Here is a 26,865-nt window from a genome sequence, read left to right as displayed (position 1 = left end):
CTAAGAACCTGTTCTGTCTCTGCTCCTGACATAGGGTCATCGCAAGTGTGCCTGATAGATCCATCCTCAGCTGGTATTATTGTCACAGTTGATGCCTTGCAAAAAAGGAGCAGAGAAATGGAGGAAGGACAGATGTGCCAGCAAGCCCAGGAATAACAGCAACCCATAGGTGGATCCGAACAACCTCTACATGAAGCAGTTGCAGCTGAACTCCTCCTCAAGACGCACAGGAAGCATTGGAAGCCCAGGGATTTTTGTCCTTGATGCCATTTCCACTGGACGAGTGAGGAGCAGTGTCAGTGTAGACTGAGGATGTCACAGAGCTGTCCCAGCTGCTGGAGCAGGAGCTGCAAATCAAGGGGGTAAGCGACCATCTTGCCTCCAGTGATCGTCAAGGTAACAGTGTTGTTGAATGTTTATGCAATTTGGTCATTCGAAGGAGCCACTAGGGATGTGTGTCTACCCGCAAATGCATCAAGCTTAAATGATGCCATTTGTGCCAGGTCACATCGCCACATCTCACCTCCCCATGATGAGGTCAGTGCTTCAGCCCGCCAGTAAGATTCAGTCACGTAGTTAGCCTCCCAACCATTTCTTAAAGATTTGTGCACACTACCGTGGGAACTGCCAGGATTCCTTCATCCTTCATAATTCTCACACTCCTGCTGTGTTTGAGGGTCTAGATGCCTTACAATGATGGCTATTGGGAGACAAGGGCTACCCACGTTAAACATAGCTGATGGCTCTGTTACACAATCCCCTGACTAAGGCAAATTGTGGATATAATACAACCAATTCTTTAACAAGAGCCAAATTGGAACTGACAATTGACCAGCTGAAGGTGAGGTTCCACTGCTTGAACCAGTCAGGTAGTGCCTTATAGTGCATTTCGGACAGAGCGTGTGGCATAATCGTAGCATGCTATACTCTGCACAAAGAAGGGCTGGCAACAAGGGGATGTGATAGATGCTGAGGAAATTAGAGAGTGGATGCAGATTTCTGAGGAAGTCAGTGAGGACAATGAGCAAGAGGAACAGTGCCTTGTGCATGAGGGTGATTGTGCTACAAGTCAGTCAGGACTTAATTGGCACCCAGTTCTACAAGATATGACCTGGGTACAGTGATTAACCACTGACTGCAAAATTGATGATGCTCAACATGTATGCAATTGGTTTGTGTTCCAAGAGACAAATGCAACTTCTGTTTGCTTGATTTCTATTCACCTTTAGTGATCTTAAATGAAAGTTAATATTGTGAAACATTTGAAGGTGTTCCTTAAGGGGGTGGCCCCATATTAATCGCTAGTAAGATGATGGGCCTTGTTGGTCATTCAGAAAAAGTTGTATTGACTTAGAGGGCCTTGTAAAATGGGACATGGCAAGGGAACAGAACATTGTGTGACCTTGCACTTAAATAGCCATTTACGTAGGAACATGTAGTTCCATGTGCAAGTAAGTGTCAGCCATGCCACCTCTGTACCCTGAGAAGCAATGTTTGTGGCTGCTATGCCACACATAATGATGAAGGGCAATTTTGGACTGCCAACTCTTGACTAGGAGCACAGCTGGCCTTCCAAGATGATGCCAGTGTCAAGGACCCCTAGATATCTTGGCATTTGGACATTCTTCCACCTATGGTGAGTGGGATAGCACTGGAAGAGGAGTTGTCATAGGGGACGTGCGAGCAGTTAATGAGGCAACTTTTTTGACTATAGTGCGAGAATTCTACCTAGGCCTCACAGTGAGAAACCCTCCCTGAAACACCATGTAAATGAGACCTTTCCAAAATGCAGCATGAGTCACCTCAATAAAATTGCCCCTTATTTTTCTTCTCCTGTTACATTTATTGCTCTAGTGAAGACATGCATCTCCTGCAACTTTGCCTGCAGGAGAAATGTTAATGCATACGGGACATTCTTGGCACTTGTATAATAAATATTATATCTGAATGACAGAAAATAGGCCTGTGATACTGGAACATTATCACCGAAGCAGAAAAAGCTCAGCAGAAATTTAATAGAACTATTTTAATTTTAAAGGGCTGTGATATGATGAATAGAGAATTCTGCTTTTGAATCAAGGGGAAGAGATCATCGTATTAAAACCATCAGGAGAACAGTGAGAAGGGAGTTCATCCAGATTCTGTTTTCCATTGTAGTAGTGTTATATTTGACCTCTGGATGCTTGAATTGACAATAGCTAGAGTCCCTGCTGCTAAATACTATCTAATGAATCCTTTTGGGACTTACTGCCTGGGTGTTGTAGCTCAATGTGATATCTCCCTTAGCCAATGAGTTTGTTCACAGCATCTCACCATGGTGATCCTCCACCCCAGTGGAGAGTTGTAGGCCTGTGCACGAGAAAGAGTCAATAATTTCAGAAGAGAAAAAAAAGAGAAAAATCTGAACAAAATGAAGCCTGCCAACAAAATGCTGAATTGTTCCATGTTTCCTAATCAAAAACAGCAGTTACAGGCTGCAGAAGTCCACTGTGCCACTGGCTCCAGAGTTCAGAAGCCTGAACCATTATAAATGTCAGCTCGTCTGCTTCCACCGCTTATAGCACAGCCCACAGTGACCGTAAGGTACCATTGCAAGCTGTCCTTGTGCCAAAAGCCTGCAGTGTGGGCAGATTGCAATATTAAACAGCATCTAATATGAATACCTTTTCAGGCTGTGCAGGTCCTGCCAATGACCTCTATTTTTCATACACGAGTGACACACCAGCAATGCTATTCAAAGTGATTACCATGAGACCTTAGATGATTTTTCCTTGGAAACATGGAAATTAGAAGCATCAATAGGACACTTGTTCCTTCAAGATTCTCCACTATTTCTGCTATCTTTGAGTCACCACAAAGTCCTGGAGGCTGGTTCCATGATGAAAAGGATTACTGCACTGCTAGTGACTCCCCTACACCTCTCAACCTCTATGTGGACAATGCGCCTACAATTAAAACTATGTTAGACAGGGAACACCAAGGCTTAAATTGTCAGTAATCATGGGATTGTGTCTCCAGACTTGCTGCATCTTCCACAGCCTTGCTCTCAAGAGGCCACAACCTGTTCCAACTGCACTGCAGAGGACACCTGAGAAAGAGAAAGAAAAGGAGGAGGGGAGGTGGACTCTAGGATCCCATTGCCCAAGAAAACTGTGTGATCTACTTCTTGGGAATTTCAAATGCCACAATCCCCCATACCTTGCCAGCTCTCTGCTTTGTACTACTAACAATCCTCACTAGCAGCTGGAGCATAAGCTAGTGGACTGCTGTGAGACTCTGTCCGTTCCTTCTGTGCACTGATACGTGCAGTCTGGGTCTGCTGGCTAACCAGTACGAATATCTGAACCTGCATGTTCCTGCAGCACTGAGATATAGGGTGGGCTCGGCCTGTGCTGCACTGGAAGCTGGAACAGGGACCAACAGATTTTATGTCACCACCTGGGCCTAAGCTGTTTCCTTGGAAATGATGTGTTCTAGGATTTGTGCAATGTGTTATGTCAAGTTGGAACAATATTCCTCCATGCATCTTGACAGTGATGGTGAGGTCTGTGATTGACCTGACAAATCACCAAGCATCTTTGTGTATATACTTCTTCCTGAATACCATCCCAGTCAAGACATCAGCTAGGTCCCCTGCAAATCTGAACTCAGCTACAACTTCAGTTTTCCCTTGGCTGGCTGTGGAATATAGGAATATAGTATCATTCTGAACATCATTTCTGCCAAACGATTCATTGAGTAGTGTAAGAGGTAATGGCGGCTGTGACATTTACACTGCATTTATTGACCATCATGTGAGGTCGATGAACCAGTCCTAACAACATAGCCAAACTCCCTCTCAGGACCAGGAGCTGGGAATTCACTTCTGTAACCCATTCCCTTTGCAGGGGATGTCTTGCAGTACACCTGAGCCCAGCTACTCCTTTCAATCTCCTGGATGAAAGCATCCAGTGTAACTTTCAGGAGTCTGGCAGACCCCTCTCTGGTCCATTGCTGTCAGAAATCTTCTTGCCACCAAACCTTACAAGCTGAGAATGTATCATCAACAGCTGTCTCCTGAATGCAGCTCCCCTTTAAGGAGCAGATTGTCTTTCAGAACTTTAGGCTACCTGTACACATTGCTGTTCCCCAGGCTGATTATGCCGCCAGTCAGCAGTGTATTTTGCATTGGGCTGCATGCCACAATCATGTTGATATTTGGCCTCAAGATGGAGGGTGGGATATGCTGAGACGTGGAGGCCGAAAGTGGGTAATGGTGAATCTCAGGACTGCTGCTTGCCAATGGACTCCGTCAACAATATTTTCCTCATGAATTAGGATAATTCACTTCAAAATAGTGACTGGTGAAGGGCAAAGGAAGACAAGATTGTATATCTATTACCTATTATCTAAAAATAAATCTCACAGCTCTTCATTTACAATGCAGGTATTGGTAAGGCTGCTTATAACCAGCTGTAGATTCAGCAGGGAGATATTGACCTTCCCCCCTATCTCAGGAGCTCTACTCCATGGTTATTTGTAGAATATCAAAATAATGCAATTTGCCTGCATGGATGCCTGAATTGAAAACCATTATGACTGGATAAGACAAATTAATTTCATGGCAGATGTAACTGTCTTTATACTTTGCACTATTGCAGTCCACACTTGATGACAACTTGGGATATTTTCACAATGCAACCCATTATACTGAATCTTAATAGGGAATATCCTTGTCATTGCTTTTGACTTACAGAATTACTTACGTAAACTCAGTGACCAGTATGTCATTGTTTATTGGTACCTAAGTCTAATAAGCCACTAGGTTGTTAAATGTGCACTGCGCTTAAGAAAATGTAATGCATCTAAAATTAGATGTTATATTTAATATGAAGCAATTATTGAACCTTTCACATTTAACAATGTGATTTTCTAAAAAAGGATCCCTAGTTCCTTAGTACAGAGAAATATTGTTACTAAAACCCAGGTTTGTGAGCATTTAAAACAAAATAACGTGCCTCAATAAAATTATACGGGGGATTGTAAATGTTTCATAGAATTCCTGCAGTGTGGAAACAGGCCCACAAGTCCAACAAGTACACGCCAACCCTCAGAGGATCCCACCCAGACCCATCCCCGTGCAACCCACCTAATCTACACATCCTTGAAGACTGTGGGCAATCCACCTAGCTTGCACATCTTTGGACTGTGGGAGGAAACTGGAGCTCCTGGAGGAAACCCATGCAGAATGTGCGAACTCCACACAGACGGTGCCCAAGGGTGGATTCAAATGTGAGTTCCTGCTGCTGTAAGCCACTGTGCTGCCCTAAATGTGAGAGAACTAACAGACTGCTGTAGTTCAATTACAACTAGGGAGTGAGCAATTGAATCCAGTGTTACCCAAGATGTCCATTTCTCAAAAATGAATTTTTAAAAACTTAAAATCAAATATCAGGACAGAGTTGGGATATGTATGATAGTTATTTCACCTAACAGTGGGACACTGATTAATAAAATTGTTCACGAAATATCCCCTGCTGTGGTAATAAATAAAATCTGTATTTATTGAGGATTGTGCGTATCTCTGAATGCCCTATACAATGTTATTTACTTCACATTAAGAGGATCTAACACTTAGTTCTCCCTAAGCAAGATCATTAGATATTTATTGTCAACAAGCAAACATTATGGATTCATTCATTGCTTTGATAGAGCAATTTCACAAAGAGACCAATTATTCACCATCTACATTGTCCTTGAGTTTTGTTTACAAATATTACAAATTGAGTCACTGTTGGAGATATAGTGAAGGCACTGGCTTTGTGGCATGCTCATTTGTCCTATAGAAAGCTCCATTCTCCTCAGATGTTGGGAGTGTTGATCCATTTGGATCTTTTTAAGGTTGTTTCCCATGTAATGGTGTCACTGAGTGGGGCCATCCTATGGTGTGGGTTCCTGTGCTCAGCTGACTGTACCATACTGTCTTTGGGAACAGGAATCCTTCTTTCAAAGCATATGGCCAAGCCAGCCAACCTAAGCTCTGATGATTCGACTCAGTACCAAATACACAGCACTTTACAAAAACTTGAGTGTTAGAGATTTAATCTTACCAGTTAATATTGCGTATCTTAAGCAGGAAGTGTGGAATGCTTCTAGGTGCTTAATGTAACACCATTACATTGTCAATGCACCAGAGCTATTGACAAACGATGTTAGAATAGCCATCTGGCAGACTTGAATCTTCGGTTTGAGAAAAATTCCATCCTCTCTCCAAAGCCTTTGCATTAATCAGCTGAATGCTGAGCTTGCTTTTGCTAGTCGATGTGTAATTTCGTCAGCAACGTGGTGTTGATAGAGAGGATACGTGCTAAAGAAAAAATCCCTAACCAAAACAAAGGAAGTACTAACAAGAATATATTATTGCTCAAGCACTAAAATCTGACAGGGAGGCATTTATACCCAATGTAACTTTTCTGAAGATTTTCTCATTCCTAACAATGCCGCATCTCATTAACAAATATCATTAAGATGAACAAAGTCTTCACAGTGATTGGGCCTTTCTTGATGGACTCTGCCATACTGCCCTGTATTATTATGTTAGTTTGAATGTAGTGTACCATTTAATAATACAACAAAGAAAATAAATGACAACAAATTAAGTGTGTCGTAAATTATGGAGTGGTTTGTGGCAATGAGCAGCATTCAGAGATACACATAATCCTAAATAAATACAGATTTTATTTATTGCCACAGCAGGGGATAGTTCATGAACAATTTTATTAATTAGTGTCCCACTGTTATGTGAAATAACTATCATGCATATTCCAACTCTGCCCCAACAAGCTGTGCTGTTTATGGTCCATTTTTCATTTAATAGTAGTAGATAATTTATAGGTCCTGGATTCGGTTAACAATGATTTTTTTCATTATTTCTCTTAACTGAAAATTGATAATAAATCATGAAGACAAATTCCTAACAGTTGTCACAGTAAGAATGAGAATGGTCTATTGATTTTTAGATTCCATCATCTGATTTTAATACCTAGGGCCTTCTTGTGCTAAAATGGTTTTAAAAGGGAAGATAACATAGACCACAGCAATTAGCTGACCACATAGGTTAGGTAACTGTTATGAAACCACTGTGGAATGAACAAAATTATCTGAAGTAAAATTAACATTTCTATCAAAAGACAATGAATACTAGTCCACCAAGTAAGCTGTGCACAAACAGTCATTTCTTACTTTGATTTACACCTACATGATAAGTTTCACATATTGGAGATAAAAGACCTACAATTAACAAGCTTGGAAACAAAAATTCTGATGTTGGAATATACAAACCAGCTGTATATCAAAGAGATATTTTGACAGGGGAGAGGAGATGGATTTGTGACAGGCATCAGTTGGAGAAAGCTCCTTCTTTTGGCCCGACTACAAACAAAGCACCCAATGGTGACATTAACTGGAGAGAAACATCCAGACAGAAAGAATTTAAGGAGATCTGCAACATTTGGCACTTCTGACGATGTAAGTTATCAACTAAATAACTATGATTTTAGATTGAAACATTTACACCTCAAAGGACATCTAGAATGCTTTAAGCCAGCTATTATTTTATCTTCCTTTTGCACAGGAACTTTAACTTCATAAACTTGTGGACATTTGATAGTGAGCCTTGATAACAAAGTGTGGAGCTGGATGAACACAGCAGGCCAAGCAGCATCTCAGGAGCACAAAAGCTGACGTTTCGGGCCTAGATCCTTCATCAGAGAGGGGGATGGGGAGAGGGAACTGGAATAAATAGGGAGAGAGGGGGAGGCGGACCGAAGATGGAGAGAAAACAAGATAGGTAGAGAGGAGAGTATAGGTGGGGAGGTAGGGAGGGGTTAGGTCAGTTCAGGGAAGATGGACAGGTCAAGGAGGTGGGATGAGGTGGTAGGTAGGAAATGGAGGTGCGGCTTGGGGTGGGAGGAAGGGATGGGTGAGAGGAAGAACAGGTTAGGGAAGCAGAGACAGGCTGGGCTGGTTTTGTGATGCAGTGGGGGGAGGGGAAGAACTGGGCTGGTTTTGGGATGCAGTAGGGGAAACGGAGATTTTGAAGCTTGTGAAGTCCACATTGATACCATTGGGCTGCAGGGCTCCCAAGCGGAATATGAGTTGCTGTTCCTGCAACCTTCAGGTGGCATCATTATGGCACTGCAGGAGGCCCATGATGGACATGTCGTCTGAGGAATGGGAGGGGGAGTTGAAATGGTTCGCGACTGGGAGGTGCAGTTGTTTGATGCGAACCGAGCGGAGGTGTTCTGCAAAGCGGTCCCAGGCACAGGCACAGTCCATACACAATCCAGGGATTTGGCCATGGTCTGTTGTCTAATCAGTCTGGACAGTCAGGAGATATGTTGACCACACTCTGAGGATGGGTAGTGCTCAATCCTATAGGATCTTCATAAGCAGTCGGGGAATCAAGTATCATCAATTGAGGAACTGCAAAGACAGGTGTCAGGGGTCTGGTCAGTCATGTCTAGGACCTGCACATCAAAGATGATCAGGAGTCTGGGCCAAGAACAGTCCCTGAGGTCTGTACATTGATCATTAAGAAAGCTGCAAGGGACAAAGGAGGGCTCATTGCCTAAAAAAGGGTGGGGAAGTCAAGTCTAGAGAGAGTTGGGGACAAGGGCAATGAAAAGCACATGGTGGGTGGGGTTTGCAGTGTAGCATTGAGGGCATGGTGAGTAGTGGAGGTGTTCTTGGCAATGATCACTGTTATTACTTCCTCAGCAAGAGGATGGAGGAACTGGTTGCATTTTTCAATACTGGGACTTGGGCTGGGAGGAGAGTTGGAGCAAAATTCAATGTGATAGGTCTCCACGTGGGGAGTGATGGGTTGAAACAGGCTGTAGTGCAAGGTAAAAGGGGATGTGGAGGCTCACAATGGGCAAACTGCAGCTACATTTGTTTTTCAATCTTTTGTGTTATTGTACAATTTGATAAGTTAATAGAGGACACAGGTAATGATCGTTTATATCATGGAAATGCAGGGAAGACTAGACTTATCACTGCAAAGTGTAAGACTCACTCTGGTGCTTCACAGATATTTCCAGAATTTGTTATGTATCATCACAACATATATATTACAATTCCATTGCTGCTGATGGTCTTCAACATCTCTGGATGCTCTGTATTAACTTGAAGTGTTGATAGATCGGCACAAAATCAATCCTATTTAGCATGGTGCGTGTTCATAGAGACCAGTTAGCTCAGTTGGCTGGATAGCTGCTTTATGATGCAGACTGAGACTAACAGTGTGGGTTCAATTTTTGCATCGGCTGAGATTACCATGTTAGAATCTCCTTCTGATAAGATTATGGTAAATTTAGTCATTTTACAGTACCACCCAAAATGATAGAGGGTATTAAAAATATGAAGATACCAGCGTCAATGCATTGGCTCGGAACTTCACTGGAACAGTCATGTAATACATTGACCTAAGAGCTGACAGGATTTGAGTAAGCTGTGGCAAGCAATACATTTCTCAAAACGTTTCCGCCGTCTACAAGGCATAAATTAGATCTATGATGAAATACTCTCCACTTATCTGCAGCTCTAGCAATATTTAAGAAGATTGATACTATCCAGGAAAAATCAGTTTCCTTGACTGGTATCCCATCCACCATCTTAATCAGTCAGCCCCACTAACACTTTCACTCCATGGCAGCAATGCATGCCATCCACAAGGTAGACTGCAGTAATACATGAAATCTTCTTTGATAACTCTGTCCAAAACTATAATATCTCTCACCTTCAAGAATAAGGAGCAGCAGGTGCATGGGAATACTGCCTGCTGCAGATGTCCCACTAAGTCATTCACTATTCTGACTTGGCAATGTATCACCATTCCTACCTTGTAGCTGGGTTAAATCCTAAAACTCCAACACTGACTTCAAGAAGGTTCCTCAAGCATAATTTCTCAAGTTATTCACATTCAGGTGTAGAAAATAAATTGTGGCCTTGCCAAAGTAAAAGAAATAAACAATTCAACTTATTGATGATTTTATGTTGTGAATTTTGGTGATAAATATTTAAAATAATCAATTCTTTCTAAATATTGTCATGATGCAATTAGTTTCTGAGTGATTGTGACTATTTTAATAGCTGGAAGAAGTAAACTGTATGCTAAGAAACATTAAGATACTACAAATTGAATAGTACCTGTCGCTGTTGGGTAAACATCTTCCAGTATAATGGAATGTAATCAACTTTTTAAAGCTGCAAATGTAATCTGTTTACTATTTTAGATGAATATAATATTGTGTTTGCAGTGTCTAATTACTGTCAGTTGCACATAAATTGAAATTAGTTTTGGAATTATCATTTTTTTATGGTAGGATGAACAAATAAGTTATCTGATCTAATCTAACTTTGTTTGTGTATCAGACTGGATTTCTTTTTCATGTGTTTCCCCATTTTAGCACCTAATGGCTCACCTTGCAATGTGTTTGCTTTGGTGCTTGAGCAATCTTCTACTCTAAGATGTTGGCTCGTAATTTAGCTGGTGTGCCTACAAAAGTCAAAGTTGAAATTTATTGTATTCTTTCTTTGACCTCACAGTTTAGTGCAAATATTTTAAAGGTATTCACTGATTGATAATTCCTTCGAAATCCATGAATTCTGTGGATTCTGGAAGACTTTTAGAAAATGGTCAAAAAATAACATAATCAAGGACCTCCCATAATTTTGTAACACATTCCTATACATCAGCCACTTTTTGATCTTTGATCAGCTTCATCAAGAATTCTAATCTCTTATCCATGAATTACTTTAATGATACTATATTTTTGCATGAAAATGTACCATATAAATTTGTGTTGAAGCTAAAGATGAGTGTGTGCTTCCTGCATTCCTTAAGGAAACACTACAAAGGGGAATTTAACCTTGAAGTGCTGAAGTGACCCATATCACAATTATTCTCTGTCTCAAGATCATCCCAGGGTGCATCATCACAAACATTCTTGAATGACAAAAATGGAAAGAACTGCAGATGCTGTAAATCAGAACCAAAAATGGAGATTGCTGGAAAAGCTCAGCAGGTCTGGCAGTACCTGTGAAGAGAATCAGAGTCAACATTTCGAGTCCGTTAACCCTTCCTCCAAAATGATGGCAGCTGTGAAAATATCGATTTGTATGCAGAAGATAGGGTGGGTGGAGAGGATAAGGAATAATTGATAGGTGGTGATAGAGGCCAATGGGAGAGAAGAACAGTTGGACAGACAAAGGAATGGATAACGATCTGGCTGTGAGGGTGAGTTGCTCTTAATGGGGTCTGTTAGTGGCTAACAATAGTAGGATGTAATGGCAGACTAGTTGTTGGTGAGGGTAATGTTGCTTGCCAGATCTGTGTGGCATGTCTGCTAAGACAGATGATATTTTAAAGGTGACAAAATGTGAGGCTGGATGAACACAGCCGGCCAAGCAGCATCTCAGGAGCACAAAAGCTGACGTTTCGGGCCTAGACCCTTCATCAGAGCTCTCTGATGAAGCGTCTAGGCCCGAAACATCAGCTTTTGTGCTCCTGAGATGCTGCTTGGCCGGCTGTGTTCATCCAGCCTCACATTTTGTTGTCTTGGATTCTCCAGCATCTGCAGTTCCCATTATCTCTGATAATATTTTAAACGTGGTTGTGGTTATGAATTTGCTCAGCTCCCTAACATGCTTGATTTTCACCTTCTACATTTCCATTACAGAATGATGAAATAAGAACATTTTATAAGTTGCCCACAGCATTAATTTTGAGCTGTCCTGCCAACCAGCATGGAAGCCTAAAGCAGGGATTAGGTAATTTGCTGTTCCCTGAACTGGAATGAGTGCTTGTATTTTAAAAGCTTATCTTTATGTCCTCTGTCTAGTTATCATTTTGCTGTTCTGCTGAACCCTCAGGAATGCTTCAAATTTATTGGAGTTTCCAGAGATTATGTAGACTACATCTGACAGATTTTGTGCTCACATAAACATTGTATGGGCTTATGACAAGAATGCAAAATTTAAAATTAATACAGGAAAACAGTACAACACAGAGAAATCACTTGCAGCATGGTGCATTCCAATGTGCTCACTACAGCTGAATGAAATTCACATACCACCACAGACATTAACAACTTCATATGTTTATGTTTTATTTAAATATTGACATTAAACGTTTGCACGAAATGTCCACCTACCTGAATTACACTGTTCGGAATGGTCAGTCCAAAAAAAAACTATCCCATCATTCTTTAAGAGATAGCAACAACTGTAGAACTGTAACTTCCCACCTCTGGTGATTGAAAATGCTCTCAACGGCATCTCTTACATTTCCCACACTTCTGCCCTCATATCCCCTCCCCCCAACCACAGAAATAAAGACAGAACCCCCCTTGTCCTCACATATCAGCCCACCAACCACCGCATCCAACATATCATTCTCCACCATGCCCAGCACCTTACCCTGCAACAGCAGGAAGTACTAGACCTGCCCCTACACCTCCGTCCTCAAATCTATTCAAGGCACACATCAAACCTTCCATATCAGACAGGGGTTCACCTGCACATCTGTCAACTTGGTCTATTGTATCCATTGCTCCTGATGTGGTTTCTTCTACATCGGTGAGACTAAGTGGAGACTTGAGGACCATTTTGTAGAGCATCTGCGCTCTGTACGCAACAAATGAGAACACCTTCCAGTCGCCATCCATTTTAACTCTTCTTTCCACACCCTGGGTGACATGTCCATCCTGGGCCTCCTCCAGTGTCACAATCACACCACCCCCAAACTGGAGGAGCAACACCTCATATTCCACCTCGGGAGCTGACAGCCCGATGGCCTAAACATGGATTTCACCGGTTTTAAAATCTCCCCGCCCCCAGCCTCATCCCATGTCCAACCCTCCCCCTCATCCCCACCTCCTTGACATGACACAACCTGTCCATCTTCTCTCCCACCTACAAACTCCCCCCACCTACCTTCCCCAGCCCCACCCCTCCTGTCCCTATTTATTTCAGAGCTCCCTTCCCCCTCCCCCATTTCTGAAGAAGGGTCCTGACCCGAAACGTCAACCTCCCTGCTCCTCTGATACTGCCTAGCCTGCTGTGTTCCTCCATCATTCTTTCAGTCAGGTTGCTGCCATTTAATAAGTAGACACCAAGCATGTTTATCTTCACAGAGGCTCAGTAGTTTGTTTGTTTTGTTTTATCAGATTGTGGGCAATAAACAGCATCGGTATCAACATTCAAAGTGTAGTACTTGCACATTCAACCACCCATATCCAACATGGTGTCGATGGACAATATTGGCGCTGACTAGGCTGGACATCAGATGAGCAGGTTGTTTGCATTGATGTTGTCAGGGTATGCTGGAAATATGCAGAGCAGGAAAACTCTGGCATGGATTAAAAATGTTAAGTTTTCACTCACCCTCCGTAAACACAGCTGAACACATATTCAGCAGCATGAGGAAGAAATCCACACCCTTGCTATTTAAAGAGATAGTCAACTATTTTCAGATTAATTGCTAATCTATTTCTGCTGGCTGTCACTGAGTTAGTAAAAGTATTTGGTAATTTTTCCAGCTACTTAAGGTTGTTGAGGTTGGCAAGAAATGGTGTGAAATGGTGAAGGCTATGGTCCTCACTTCAAGTTTCTGTTCACAATACCTACTCTCAGTCATAGTGCAGATTTGATTATTTATGGCCTGGAACATGAAAGGGGTAGGAGGGGTGGGGAACTGCTTAAGGATGATGAGAAAAAGGAACGGAATTGCTTTCAACGGGAATCAGTATCCACCTAGAGTCTTCAGGATACATTTCTTGCATCTAAACCACAGTGAGTAACAGTGAGCACCTGCCCCTGTTTCATTGAGGAGATGTTCATGAAAATCTTCCAGCTGATTCAGGCATACTGCACATTCAGAGCAGGGTGAGAACGCCATGGCCAGTGGCTATACAAGGGGTTGAATCAGTTGTAGTTAGTTAAGGGTTAAATTGCCTATTATACTGTCAGTAATGGTAAAAGCAAATGGGAACCACAAATGTACAATGGCAGGCTAGTAGTGCAGGAACTGCACTATCAGCAAGCAGATGCTGCCTTGGATGAAATACTGACAATGCCTGTGTAAATTATGTGAAACAGTAGAAACATGGGAATTGCAATATATAATGTTACATGATTTTAAATGAAGAAGGGAGGTGTCTGTAAACTTGTGGAGTTGGCTTTACACATCAGTAACGAGACTAGCCCTTCTTGAGCACGCATGAAAATAAGTAAATGTTTGATCTGTTGACCTGAGTCCCAATCAATTTAATATGTTGTGTGGCAACACTACAAAAGCGACTGTGCCTTTCATCTTCTTCATGCCTGGAACAGATGACATCTTGAATAGTTTTCTGAATGCTGGTATATAAGGTACGTGGCTGACTCTGTATGCAAAGATAGGGAGAAATACAAACAGAAAAAGATAGAGCAAGCATTTGGTTTGGACAGAATAGTAAAGTTCACAACAATGCAACATGTCATTGACTGTGTACAACAAGCTTTGCAAATGCTGCATGTAAATTCAGAGAAATATCACACTTGGAGTTCCATTCCCCCTATAGCTCAGCTGCTGTTTGACTGTGTTCAACACTTCATACAGGTCAATGCCCAGAATCCTGACAGCAGCCATGATTACCTTTATCCTGCAGTAGTTTACTGTCTCATCAACATTTGAATCACCACAAGAATCCACAGTGTGGGTACTGGTCAACGAGTGCTGCTGACTAGCTGGCTCAGGGCTCTGGCATGCAACCCACATCGGCAGCATTCGTACAATTGAGACTCATATTACCACACAAACTTCCATTGAGTAGATCGATGCTCAAGTGAAGTAACACGTCTAAGCACTATACCAGTCTAGAGCACCCTGGCAGAATTCCAAAGGGAAAGTGTCAGAATTCTTCATGGTTTGCTGTATGATGCACATGATTTCCTCATGGTGACCCTTGCTATTGGATATATGATGAGCAACTGAGGAAAAGGTGAAGGAGGCAACCAATGGAACCCCTTTCAGGCTGGGCTCTCAGATTGTTTTCACAAGAGTTCAGATGAATGAGGGGGGAATCTCATAAAGACATCTAAAATTCTAACAGGATAGACAGCGTAGATGCAGGGAGGACATTCCCAATGGTGGGTGTGTCCAGAGCCAGGGGTCGCAGTATGAGAATTCAGGTTAGATGATTTAGGACATAGGTGAGGAGACATTTCTTCACCCAGAGCGTGGTGATCCTGTGAAATTCATTACCACAGCAAGTAGTTGAGGCCAAAACATTGAATGTATTCAAGAGGTGACCAGATATAGCACTTGGGGTGAATGGGATCAAAGGTTATGGGGACCAGGCAGGATTAGACTATTGAGTTGGATGATCAGCCATGATCATGAAGAATGGCGGAGCAGGCTCAAAGGGCTGAATGGCCTTCTCCTGCTCCTATCTTCTATGTTTCTATGATCAGTTGATCTGACTGAACGTGCAATGAACATAGCTCCGATGCACCACTCTTCAACAGTCCAGGCTTTCTCTCCCCTTTGCTACTGATCATCATAGTGCCTTCTTGACAACAATGTGAAAATATAGTCACCACAAAACAACCATTCCAAACCAAATCTGTCCAACAAACTGTCCAATATTTCACATAGATGTCCACGTATTGCTCTTGATATATATCTCCCAATGTATAATGTGTGTTTTTGTTTATCTTCTTGCTCCAACACAGTGCTATCATTGTTGTGTTACAGCATAGCTCATGATGGGTTATTGACTTTCCATGGGGGAGACTGTAAATACCTTTGCAGGGTAACCTTGCACAACTCTGCCCCTAAAAGCCCTGGGTGTGGACTGCCTGTTTGTAGGGGTGCGTTGAAGAGTATTTGAACATGCATTCACTTGCCCTGAGCACTCACATAGTGATTGACCTTCCTACAGTCTTCATACAGATGCTTGGGGTTAGATTGCTGGCCATGTCAGGCTCTACTGTTCCATTTCACTGCATTCACATCATCTTTCTAAGGGATCCTTTTCTATTTCCTGCACCAGTGATAGATCAGAGAACATTGAACATCTCTGTCATTTTGTGCCATTTCTGTCCCTTGCTCAGTAGAAAGTCACTGAGTGTCAGTTGTGGAGAGGGTGAATGTTTGTGGATGTCATGCTAATCAAGTGGACTGGATAGTGTCAAGCTTCATGTCAAATTGATACTAGCCTCTCATGATTTTACAGTCCTTCTCAGGTAGTACTTTGAATCATAGAATCCCTATAGTGTGAAAGCAGGCCATTCAGCCCATCAACCCCTCAGGGACCTTCCAAAGACCAACTCACCCAGCCCCACCTGCCTATCCTAACCCTGTAACTCTGCAGTTCATCTAGCCTGCACATCCTGGGCACCATGGGCAATTTAGCTTGGCCAATCCACCTCATCTGCACATCTTTGGACTGTGGAGGGAAACCAGAGCACCTGGAGGAAACCCACGGAGACTCGGGGACAATGTGCGAACTCCACACTGATAGGTGCTGAGATGCTGCAGTGTTGACACTGATCCACTGTGTTGACCGTGTACAATCATTCAATAATAAGCTTAGTGCTGGGTGTGCACTGTAATCAGCCAATGAGCAAACAACACAGATTTATGTACTGTTTGCATTGGACGGGAGTAGTGGAGGTTAATCGATATCCTGGTCCCTGGCCCATTAATCTGAATTTAACGGTCTATATAGTGAAAATTTATTGTATTCCTTCAGATGCATAATTTATCTAAAATTAGACAAAGTAACTGCTATATACTGCTTACAGTATTCCTATTAAATATCTAATTTCAATCGTTTTAAAATCATTACTGATGAATTTCTGCAGGGTTTTTGTTTCCAATATTGTGCTACAACATTGGCTGGAGCAGCGACAGAGGTACCAGGAAATTGGCATAACCTTTGCTTCCGATTTGTGTCTTGGGTTTTTGTTTGGCTCCACCATGAAATTAGGACTGACAATTCAGAAAAGGACTGTAGAGGTTCAGCTCTTTTCAGCCCCACTTTTTTCAGGAATGGCTTTCAATTTCTTTGTATATTTGTTAAATCATTTCATCAGCCTTATGCTCTCTGCTTTAACACTGTAATCATTGTGAACACTTTAGGCCTGATGACCAAAGTATCATAGGGGAGACAGGTAGTTACACAAATGAACTACTGCACAGAAAGAACTGTCTGATATGTACATTCTTGGTACTCAAGAAAGGGAATTTGCTGGACGTTTTCTGATGTTGCACTTTTCTATCCTGTCTGAGGCAATTATTAACTTTACATATTTGTACTTTGGGGCTAAAGAGGATTCTCATGACATTCTCATGGCACATATAATAAATATTTCTAAAGCCAATACTCGTTATAATAGGCTTCCAATGTCATAATATGGTCTCAAGGCAGGACTTAGAAAAAGCAGCAACTTGTTTTCAGCTTTCATACTAAGCATTATTTTTTCCAATCATCTGTTACGTCTTAAAATAGCCACTTCCTTTAGGGAATTATACTAACTAGCATTTGATTAATAGTTGCAGTGTATGATTGGTAAAGGTGTTGGAACATATACTGCATCGGATTTGTTCAGAAGAATGACTTGCTACAAGAAGACGAACATTAAAGAGCATGGAAGGGTGTAGTCTTGAAAGTATAAGCAAAGTTCCGTGGACCAAATAGGTTTGAAATAAAAACAAACAGCTCTGAAAAGGCTCAGCAGTTCGGGCAGCATCAGTAGAGAGAGAGAAAGAGTTAACATTTCATGTTCAAAATGGTTTGTCTTTGGAAGTTTTTCTAGCAATTTCTGTTTTTATTATGGACAGAAATGTAACTACTTTGTTCAATACAGTTTATGAAAATCCAGGAGGGAATAAAATAATGTAAACATCCTCTGCACATAAAACTGCATAACCAGCTGTGGGATATAATTAATGACCAATCTACATTCACTTTGGGAAAAAGCAATGAGAGGTTTACTGACTGCTATCTAAACAGTTGCTTAGAGTGCAACTTTTTGGAAGTTCAGTACTTCAAAACACTTAATTTCAAGTTTAATGCTCACAATTTATGATCTGCCTATAAAGTGCCTTGGAATGTTGAGGCAGTCAGATTTAAAGTCAGCATCATATTAATTTTCTTCTTCTCAGTCCTGTGATATTTTCAAAGAGTAGTGGTAAAGTATTCCCCTATCCATGACTATAGTTTGCTCAATGTTTCTTGTATTTGACAAAACAATGCACCAACGTATGATCATTGTGATCATTTTACACTGTTTCTGAGATGGCACCAGATCTTTCTTAATTGTTTTGACATTTAATAGTTTTGTGCGCTCCAGTATTAAACAAGATTAGTGTTGTCACTTGTAGTGTGGTATTTTTACAAGGTTGAGATTTATAATGCTATCCTCGAAAAGGAAGGTTCTGAAAGGGATGATAAGAGAGAATTTAGTTTGCAAGGTGCCATTGAAAGGAAACTTTGTCATTTTGCAAAGACTTACACTCTGTCTTCCCAGAGGCATGCGATACATCCTTGAGTGTCATTTTCAGGGACCAATATAAATGAACCATAAAGAACAAAATACTATTGATTCTGGAACTTTGAAACAAAAACAGAAAATTCTATGCTGATCAAAGGTCATTAGCCTGAAACATTAAGTCTCTTCCTCGCTCTCTCTCAACAAATTCTGCTTGACCTGCTGAAATTTTCCAGAATTCTCTGGTATTATTTTAAATGGTTCCAACTTGGAAAATCTATTCGCATCAATTTGTCATCTGAAGCATGAATTTACCAACACGTTAATGGAATGCAAAGTGGCCACCCAGTCTGTGCTTCATTTCCCCAATGTAGAGGAAATTGGAGAAACAAAGCATAGACTGTGTGACCACTTTGCAGAGCATCTACGTTCTGCTTGCAAAAATGTCCCTGAGCTACCTGTTGCCTGCCAATTTAACACACCATACATTCCCTGGCCAACATCTCTGTCTCTGACTTGCTGCCGTGTTCCAGTGAAGATCAACGTAAGCTGGAACAATATCTCATTTTCCGCTTGGGGACCTTTCAGCCCTCCGGACTCAATATTGAGTTTAATAATTTTAGGGTCTAAACTCTCCCATGCCCCAGCCCCCTACCCCACACACCTTGTTATCACATAGCCTGCCATTACATACCACCTGTTGTTAGTCACCAAGGGTCCCCATGAACAATTATTCACTCTCCCAGCTGGATCATTATCAACTCCTTTGTCTATCCAACTGTTCTTCTCTCTCTTTAGACTCTATCCTATTGTTTACTCCCTACCCCACCCCTCCCTATTTTTTGCATATAGACTGACATTTTCCCAGCCATAATGAGTTCTGAGGAAGGGTTACTGGATCCGAAACGTTAACTCCGGTTGTTTTCTTCGCAGATGCTGCCAGACCTGCCAAGCTTTTTCAGCAACTTTGTTTTTGTTCCCGATTTACAGCATCCGCAGTTCTTTCAGTTTTCATTTAGTAATGGTTATCAGTTTCCTTTTTTATTATTTAGACATACCATCAAGTACATTGGCCTAATGTTATGAAATGGATTTAGAAATGGTTCTGCAATGAATATTAATAATGCATGGTGAATTGTAACATGTTCCAATTTTCCAATTATTTATCTGAACTAAGGTATGTTAGTGCACACTATTGTTACCCACCAATAAAAGAATAATGGATATCCCTAATGTCTTTGGAGTGGTGTATTTTCCAGCACTTCACAGACAATATATCTGTTCATAAGGACCACTTTAAATCTGAATAGTGGGTGGTTCTTACTGATTTCACTGTAAAAACACGAATGAGTGCATTCGAAATGCTAATGGAAATTGTTTCTTGAAGAGATTATGAAATGACTTTAGGCTGATTTTACCTCCTTTAACTTCTGTCGATTGGCGATTTCTGTTGCTGAATCTGGGTATTTGTCAAATGGCACAATTGTTTTCTTCACAGATGCTGCCACTTGACTGTTCACTTCTGTCTTTGGAAGTATTGAGCAGATAAATGCAACATCCACAGAACAGATTACCTGGCATGCATTATAAATGAAATACCAATCAGAACAAATGTCACTTTCCAGGCGTTGTTCGAATGTGTTAACAATTAAAGCTGCATTTTAACTATAAATAGCTCACTGTGATAGTAGTGTATTAGGAGGGTGTCACTTCCTGCGTCAGTTTAACAGAATCTGTGAACCGCTTGAAACCATGTCATTGATTTTGTGAGATAGCAGGAACTGCAGATGCTGGAGAGTCTGAGATAACAAGGTGTGGAGCTGGATGAACACAGCAGGCCAAGCAGCCTGAAGAAGAAGGGTCTAGGCCCGAAACGTCAGTCTTCCTGCTCCTCTGATCCTGCTTGGTCTGCTGTGTTCATCCAGTTCTGCACCCTGTTATCATTGATTTTGTGGTTGTGCTCAACACTCTATGTAATAAGGACTGTCATGGTTTACAATCAAAACAATTGACATTCACTACAATTATGTTTGAAAAAGACAAAACTAAAGAAACGAGAGTGATGATTGACACACAAATAAACAGAACTCATGAATAGTTCATTGAGTGATTATCATAATGCTGGTTTCTGCACATCATCACCAGATAAAATACCACAGAGAGCGAGTGAAGCGTAGGAAACATAATTGACTGGCTTTTAAATGGAGTTGACTGAATGTCATGGGGAAAACGCCAAAAGGTTTGAAAGAAGTAATGATTCTAATTAACATGCATAGGTAGAAATGTTATTTTCTCAAATTATGGAAACAGCTTATTACATCATCATGATAGTGTACAATTGCACAATTGCAAAGAGTAACTGTAACTTTCATGCACCATTGAATACGAACAATATTTATGCCCTTTAATGGGAGCCATTTCATCTAATCTAATCTCTCACATTCATTTATGCTCTTCTTTTTCAGACAAGTACCTTTTAAATTCAAAACACCTTTGATAACATACTGAAATAAAGTCAGAAATCACATAATATCAATTACAGTCTGACAGGTTATAGACACCAGGTTATAGCCCAATAAACCAGACTGGCTTTATTTCTGAAAAAAATGAACAAATGAAAAAGTGCAGCACAGGAACAGGCCCTTCAGTTCTCCAAGACTCTGTTGACCATCATGCCTTAATCTAAGAGCAAACCAGCCAGTTTTTGATCTGTATCCCTCTACTCCCTCCCGATACATGTACCCTTCCAGGTGCCTTTTAAATGTCTTCAACGTGCCCACCTCCTCTGGTAGTGCATTCCAGGCTGTTACCACTCTGTGTGTGAAACATTTCCCTCCCACATTTCCCTTAGTAGAAAGTAGGATTTTATAAAATGCCAAATTGACTGACTGTCTATAAATTTGTGTGCTTTTTGAACAAAATAAAATGTATCTGCCAATACAAATTCCTCCCATAGACTCGTGTGCGTGCGCGCATGTTTGTGACGGCGAGTGTGAATGTATATATGCGTGGATGAGAGTTTGTGTGTGTGTATACATTCTCACAAACACACACACTCACTCACACAAACACACACACACACACACACACACACACACACACACACATGTACACATGTACACATGTGAGCCTATGGAGTGAATTTGTATTTGCAGATACATTTTTTTTGTTCAAAAAGCACACAATTTATAGACAGTCAATATGGCGTTTTATAAATCCCTACTTTAGAAATGTAACCAGTCTGACTCCAGACCAGAACACAAACAGATTCTAAACAAGGTCTCACACCTAACATGCACTGTCTGACCTAAAATGTCACCTCTTCTTTACACTGATAAAATCTTCGGTTCTCTCAGAGTTGAAAGGAATTCGGGGATTTACATATACATATTAATCAATTAAAGCCTTCTGTGCTCCAGCTATACAAAAGCCTGGTTCAGCCACATCCAGAGTATTGTGTCCCGTTCTGGTCGCCTCATTACAGGAAAGATGTGGAGGCGTTGGAAAAGGTGCAGAGGAGATTTACCAGGATGTTGCCTGGAATGGAGGGAAGGTCTTACGAGGAAAGGCTGAGAGAGCTGGGGCTTTTCTCTTTAGAATGATAAAGGGTGAGAGGTGACTTGATAGAGGTGTACAAAATGATCAGAGGCTTACATAGAGTAGATAGGCAGATACTTTTTCCTAGAGTGGAGGTAGCTAATACGAGGGGGCATAGTTTTAAAGTGAGTGGAGGTAGATATCGGGGAAATGTCAGAGGTAGGTTCTTGACTCAAAGAGTTGTTGGGACGTGGAAAGCATTGCCAGAGAGGGTAGTGGAGTTGGCCTTATTAGGAGCATTTAAGCGGCTATTATATAGGCATATGGATGATAGTATAAGGTAGGGGTGGAGGTTAGATAGATCTTAAGATTAGGGTAAAAGTTCAGCACAACATCGTAGGCCAAAGGGCCTGTACTGTGCTGTACTGTTCTATGTTCTAACTGATTAAAGATTTAATAGCATCTTAAGTTTGTTTGGTATATCTTCATCAAAGCTGTGAACCTTTGATATTTTACTTATAAATTCTGTGTTCGATACTACCTCTTTCACTATCACCTGAAGAAGGAGCACTACTCTGAAAGCTTGTGTTTTCAAATAAACCTGTTGGACTATGATCTGGTGTTGTGTGATTTCTGATTTTGTTCGCCCCAGTCCAACACCGGCACCCCCACATCATACTCAAATAAAAAATCGGAATTTGCAAATCAGGGGATAAGTAGCAGAAAATGTAAAAGCTTGTTCAAATAGAAGACAGAGACTGGGGATTATCGGCATATGGTGGCAAGTGGGGCATCTTGTAAGGTTCTGTGGTAGAGACAGTTTTTGGACTCAGAAATTTTGAACTCAATATTTGCAAATGACAGTAAATAATTAGGTGCGTCGAATACAATGAGGACCATGACAAAGTACAGGAAGGCCATTAATAACCTTGAAGAATAAATTTGTAATAAGCAAATGAAAGCAAATACAGACTCAGGTGAGGTAATATATTTTGTTAGGAGGCAAAAAGATATCACACGCTCTGAAAATTAGAGGGGTGAAATTGGATTCACTGGTGTTAATTTGTTTTGAATACCTCAGGGCCACAGTTCCAAAATAACATCATGGCAATGTACATACCCCTGAGATGATGTGCACAGAAGGGTAGCCAATGTGTATCTGATGTCTACTGGAGGGATGGAATTACCCATCAATTGCACACAGGAAACAATGGGTTCCTAATTCTGCACAAACCTGGGATCCTGGAAAATAAATTATGGGGGAAAAAAGCTTTTTTTTTAAGCCTGAAATGATGTTATCTGAGAGGTAATATTGTACAGATTTGTTCACAGTGCCAAGATTGTACACAAAAATTAGGTTGGAATTCCAATTAAAACTAGAGAACTAGAGAACATGAGTTTTCATCCAATGATCACAGCTGCTGAACAAGTTCTGTCCAGACATAGATAGAACCTACAAAAATTGTGAACTGCAGAAATGTCACCCACAGGATCTGAACTGACTGTAGGAATAGCCTCAGTGATTTCACTGAAGCTGCCATCATATTGTGGGCACTGGAAAATCTTTACAGTGCACTGCTGTTAAGTGCAAACCAATTCAATAGTATATAGGGGCCCAAACCTTGGAAAAAGCACGGGAGAAGATACCAATAAACAGAAGATTGAACTACGAACAGAGTACTTAACTCATTGTAGGAATATAGGAACAGGAGTAGATCATTCAGCCCCTCCGGGCTGTTCCATCCCATTCAATGAGATCACGGCTGATCTGTGGCCTAACTCCATACACCTGCTTTTGGCCCATATCCCTTAAACAAAAAAATATCGTCTACCTCAGATTTAAAATTAGCGATTGCTCCTGCACCCACTGCCATTTTGGAAGGGAATCTCAAATGTCAACCACCCTTCCTGTGTCGAAGTGCTTCATATCATCTTATCCTGAATAGTCTGGCCCTATTTCTCAGACTGTGCTCCCTAGAACTGGAATCCCCAGTCAATAGAAATAGTTTACCCTAACCTACCCTACATTTTTCTATTAACAGCTTGAAGATTTGGATGAGATCACCCCTTAATCTTCTAAATTCGTTTCAAATGTGTGAGACTTTGCAGAACTTGTCTTTATTTTAGTATCCCTATTAGGTGCTTTTCCAAATGTTTCAACTACAGTGCCCATGCGAGGCTGGTAGGATGATCATTGCTGGTGACTCATGGGTGCTTGAGCCTGAACCCGCCCGGCTACAGGCTGTTGCATTTCAAAACTTTTCAAGATGGGAAGGTTGTCCGAGCAGACTTTCTGAAAACATGTTGGGTTTTGCTGGATTAAGGGACTTAATATCCTGGTATTCTGAGAGACAGTTCCCAGGCCACCCTCTGCAACTCTACTAATTCCATAGAAATGGGGTTCCACTAGCTGCAGAAGATGATTGACATCTTAAGGGTACCTACAAACCTGCTTCACCAATCTCCACACAGTCAATCATCATCTGTTGAACCAAGTTTAGAACCTAGAGCCTGCATGGAAGATGCCTTTCTGACATGTTTTAGTCCAGCAAGTAAAATGACAGCAGATTTCTAATATGAACAAGACAATCATCCTACCAGGCTTTGCAAAGCTTTGTTTGTCTTTTTGCGCCAATGTGACTTGATTTTTCTATCAATAGCAGATGGCTTACAATAAACCTCAAACTGTTGACATAACTCTGTGATTAAAAATAATTCAGAACATGTCCAAATCTTTCCATAACATCCATTTCTTCCAAGTACATTTAGAACGTAGAACATAACAGTGCAGAACAGGCCCTTCGGCCCTCAATGTTGCGTCGACCTGTGAACTAATCTAAGCCCCTCCCCCTACACTATCCCATTTCAAATTATGTTCCTAACAAAACAAATGTGATATATTTGCACATGATTGTAACATGCCTGCCCAAAATTGGAGATATATTAAATACCAAGCAGGAAGTTAGGGAACACATTCTGCAAAAGAGTTTGAAAGCATCACCCAGAAATAGATGGGTCACAAAGTAATGCATTGTGTTATCCCAACAGTTCGGAGTACTCCAAAAAGGGCAAATGCTTGTTAACATATAAAATATGATCCAGAATTAAATTATATCATCTTAAGCCCAAACTTGACGCACTTGCACAACATGAAACGACAACTCTTTGCCGAGACGGTGATTCTTTTTAAAAATTGGCAAAAGTAAAAATACAACTCCTATTGGCTAAAGACTTAGAAACATAAGGTAGAATGTGATGAGCTCCCATGTGCTCTGGACTTCTGTTGCTGAAGCTGAAGCTCCCGACAGCCATAGATTGATGAGAGATTGACATTCAGACAGAAAATGCTGGAGAAACTCAGCAAATTTGGTAGTGGGAGACTCTGAGCTGGGGTAGGCTGGTGGCATCAGTGAAGAGATAAACGGATTCTGAAAACACTACCACATCAGAATTAAGCATTAACTCTGGTAGCATCCGTAGAGAGAGAAAACACAGTTAGTGCTTAATTCTAGATAACAAAGTGTGGGGCTGGATGAACACAGCAGGCCAAGCAGCATCCGAGGTGATGCTTTTTCAGAATCTGTTTCGCCACAGATGCTGGCTAACATGCTGAGTTTCTCCAGCATTTTCTGTTTTTATTTCAGATTTCCAGCACCCACTGTATGATCTTTTTATGTGACTGATGGTAGATGTTTAGCTCTGACTGCAAACAACCTGAAAATGTTACCACTGAAAAATGGTAACAGTTCAATTGTTCAGGCATTTTTTTAAGCTGAGAAATACTGAACATTCAATCAGGAACATCAACTGAGAGATTTCAAGAGAGACTTGCAGCTTCTGAGGTCTCTCCTCTGCTGAACCCCACATCTGAAAAATAATGAATTCCATGCCCAGTAGGATTGTTAGCCTCCCATTAACATAGAGGCCACCAGGTTGTTTCAAAGCCAGGTTTTCCAGTACATAAGACATTAAAATCCAAATTCTGGCTTTTCAAAGCTTTGTTTATCTTTTAAGCCAATGTGATATGATTTTTCTATAAACAGCAGATGGCTTACAATAAACCTCAAACTGTTGACATCACTCCTTACTTAAAATCAACCCAGAAAATATCCTAATCTTTCCATAACATCCATTTCTTCCATGTCGGTTTTAAATTTTGTTCCTAACAAAACAAATGTGATGTATTTGCATGCGATTATAACATGCCTGCCCAAATTTAGAGACATATGAAATACCAAGCGGGAAGTTAAGGAACATGTTCTGCAAGAGTTTGAAACAATCAGCCAGAAATAGATGGATCGCAAATGAATGCATATCCCAACAGTTCGGAATACTCCAAATTAGAAGGGGATAATAATCCGTGTGTAATTGCACTTGTTTGAAGCAGAGCAATCATAAATCTATCATGTTCACTGCTAGAATGTGGAACAACAACTGCAAGCAGATGGCTGTCAGCTGGCTCAACTAAACTAGTTCAATCACTTTGACGACTTATTAAATCAATGATGCCTTTCCAGATTCATTTTAAATGCCTTTGTAAAATTATTTCTTTAATTTACACAGTTTTACTTGAGTGAGTTTTTTTATTCTATTATCTTGAGAAAAATGTAAGGAAAATATTATAACACTTCCCTGAATAAATTGTTCAGGGAGTAAACACTCCTTGAGAAATCCTATGTGGTTTTTCACAGAGACAGTGCAGCACCATGAGTAAAGATCACAAACATCAGATGGGTTTGGATTTCTACTTTATAACCAATTTCTAACCCTGCTGAGGATGTGGCAAAAGGCAAAGCACAATTAGCTTAC

General features: G+C 41.0%; 1 protein-coding gene across 1 annotated transcript in view; it reads left to right on the top strand.

Moving 5' to 3' along the window:
• Window positions 1-26,865, top strand: part of LOC125455283 (protein FAM181A-like) — a 143,076-nt gene that overhangs the window by 35,709 nt on the left and 80,502 nt on the right. Inside the window, exon 2 of the mRNA XM_048537009.2 lies at window positions 35-362. The gene's annotated coding sequence lies outside the window, so the exon portion shown is untranslated. The remainder of the gene's footprint in view (window positions 1-34; window positions 363-26,865) is intronic.

The sequence above is a fragment of the Stegostoma tigrinum genome, chromosome 10 (assembly GCF_030684315.1).
Source record: "Stegostoma tigrinum isolate sSteTig4 chromosome 10, sSteTig4.hap1, whole genome shotgun sequence".
In the NCBI taxonomy this organism is placed as follows: Eukaryota; Metazoa; Chordata; class Chondrichthyes; order Orectolobiformes; family Stegostomatidae; genus Stegostoma; species Stegostoma tigrinum.
Note: the sequence above shows the minus strand (reverse complement) of the source record. Positions and strands in the feature narration are given on the sequence as shown.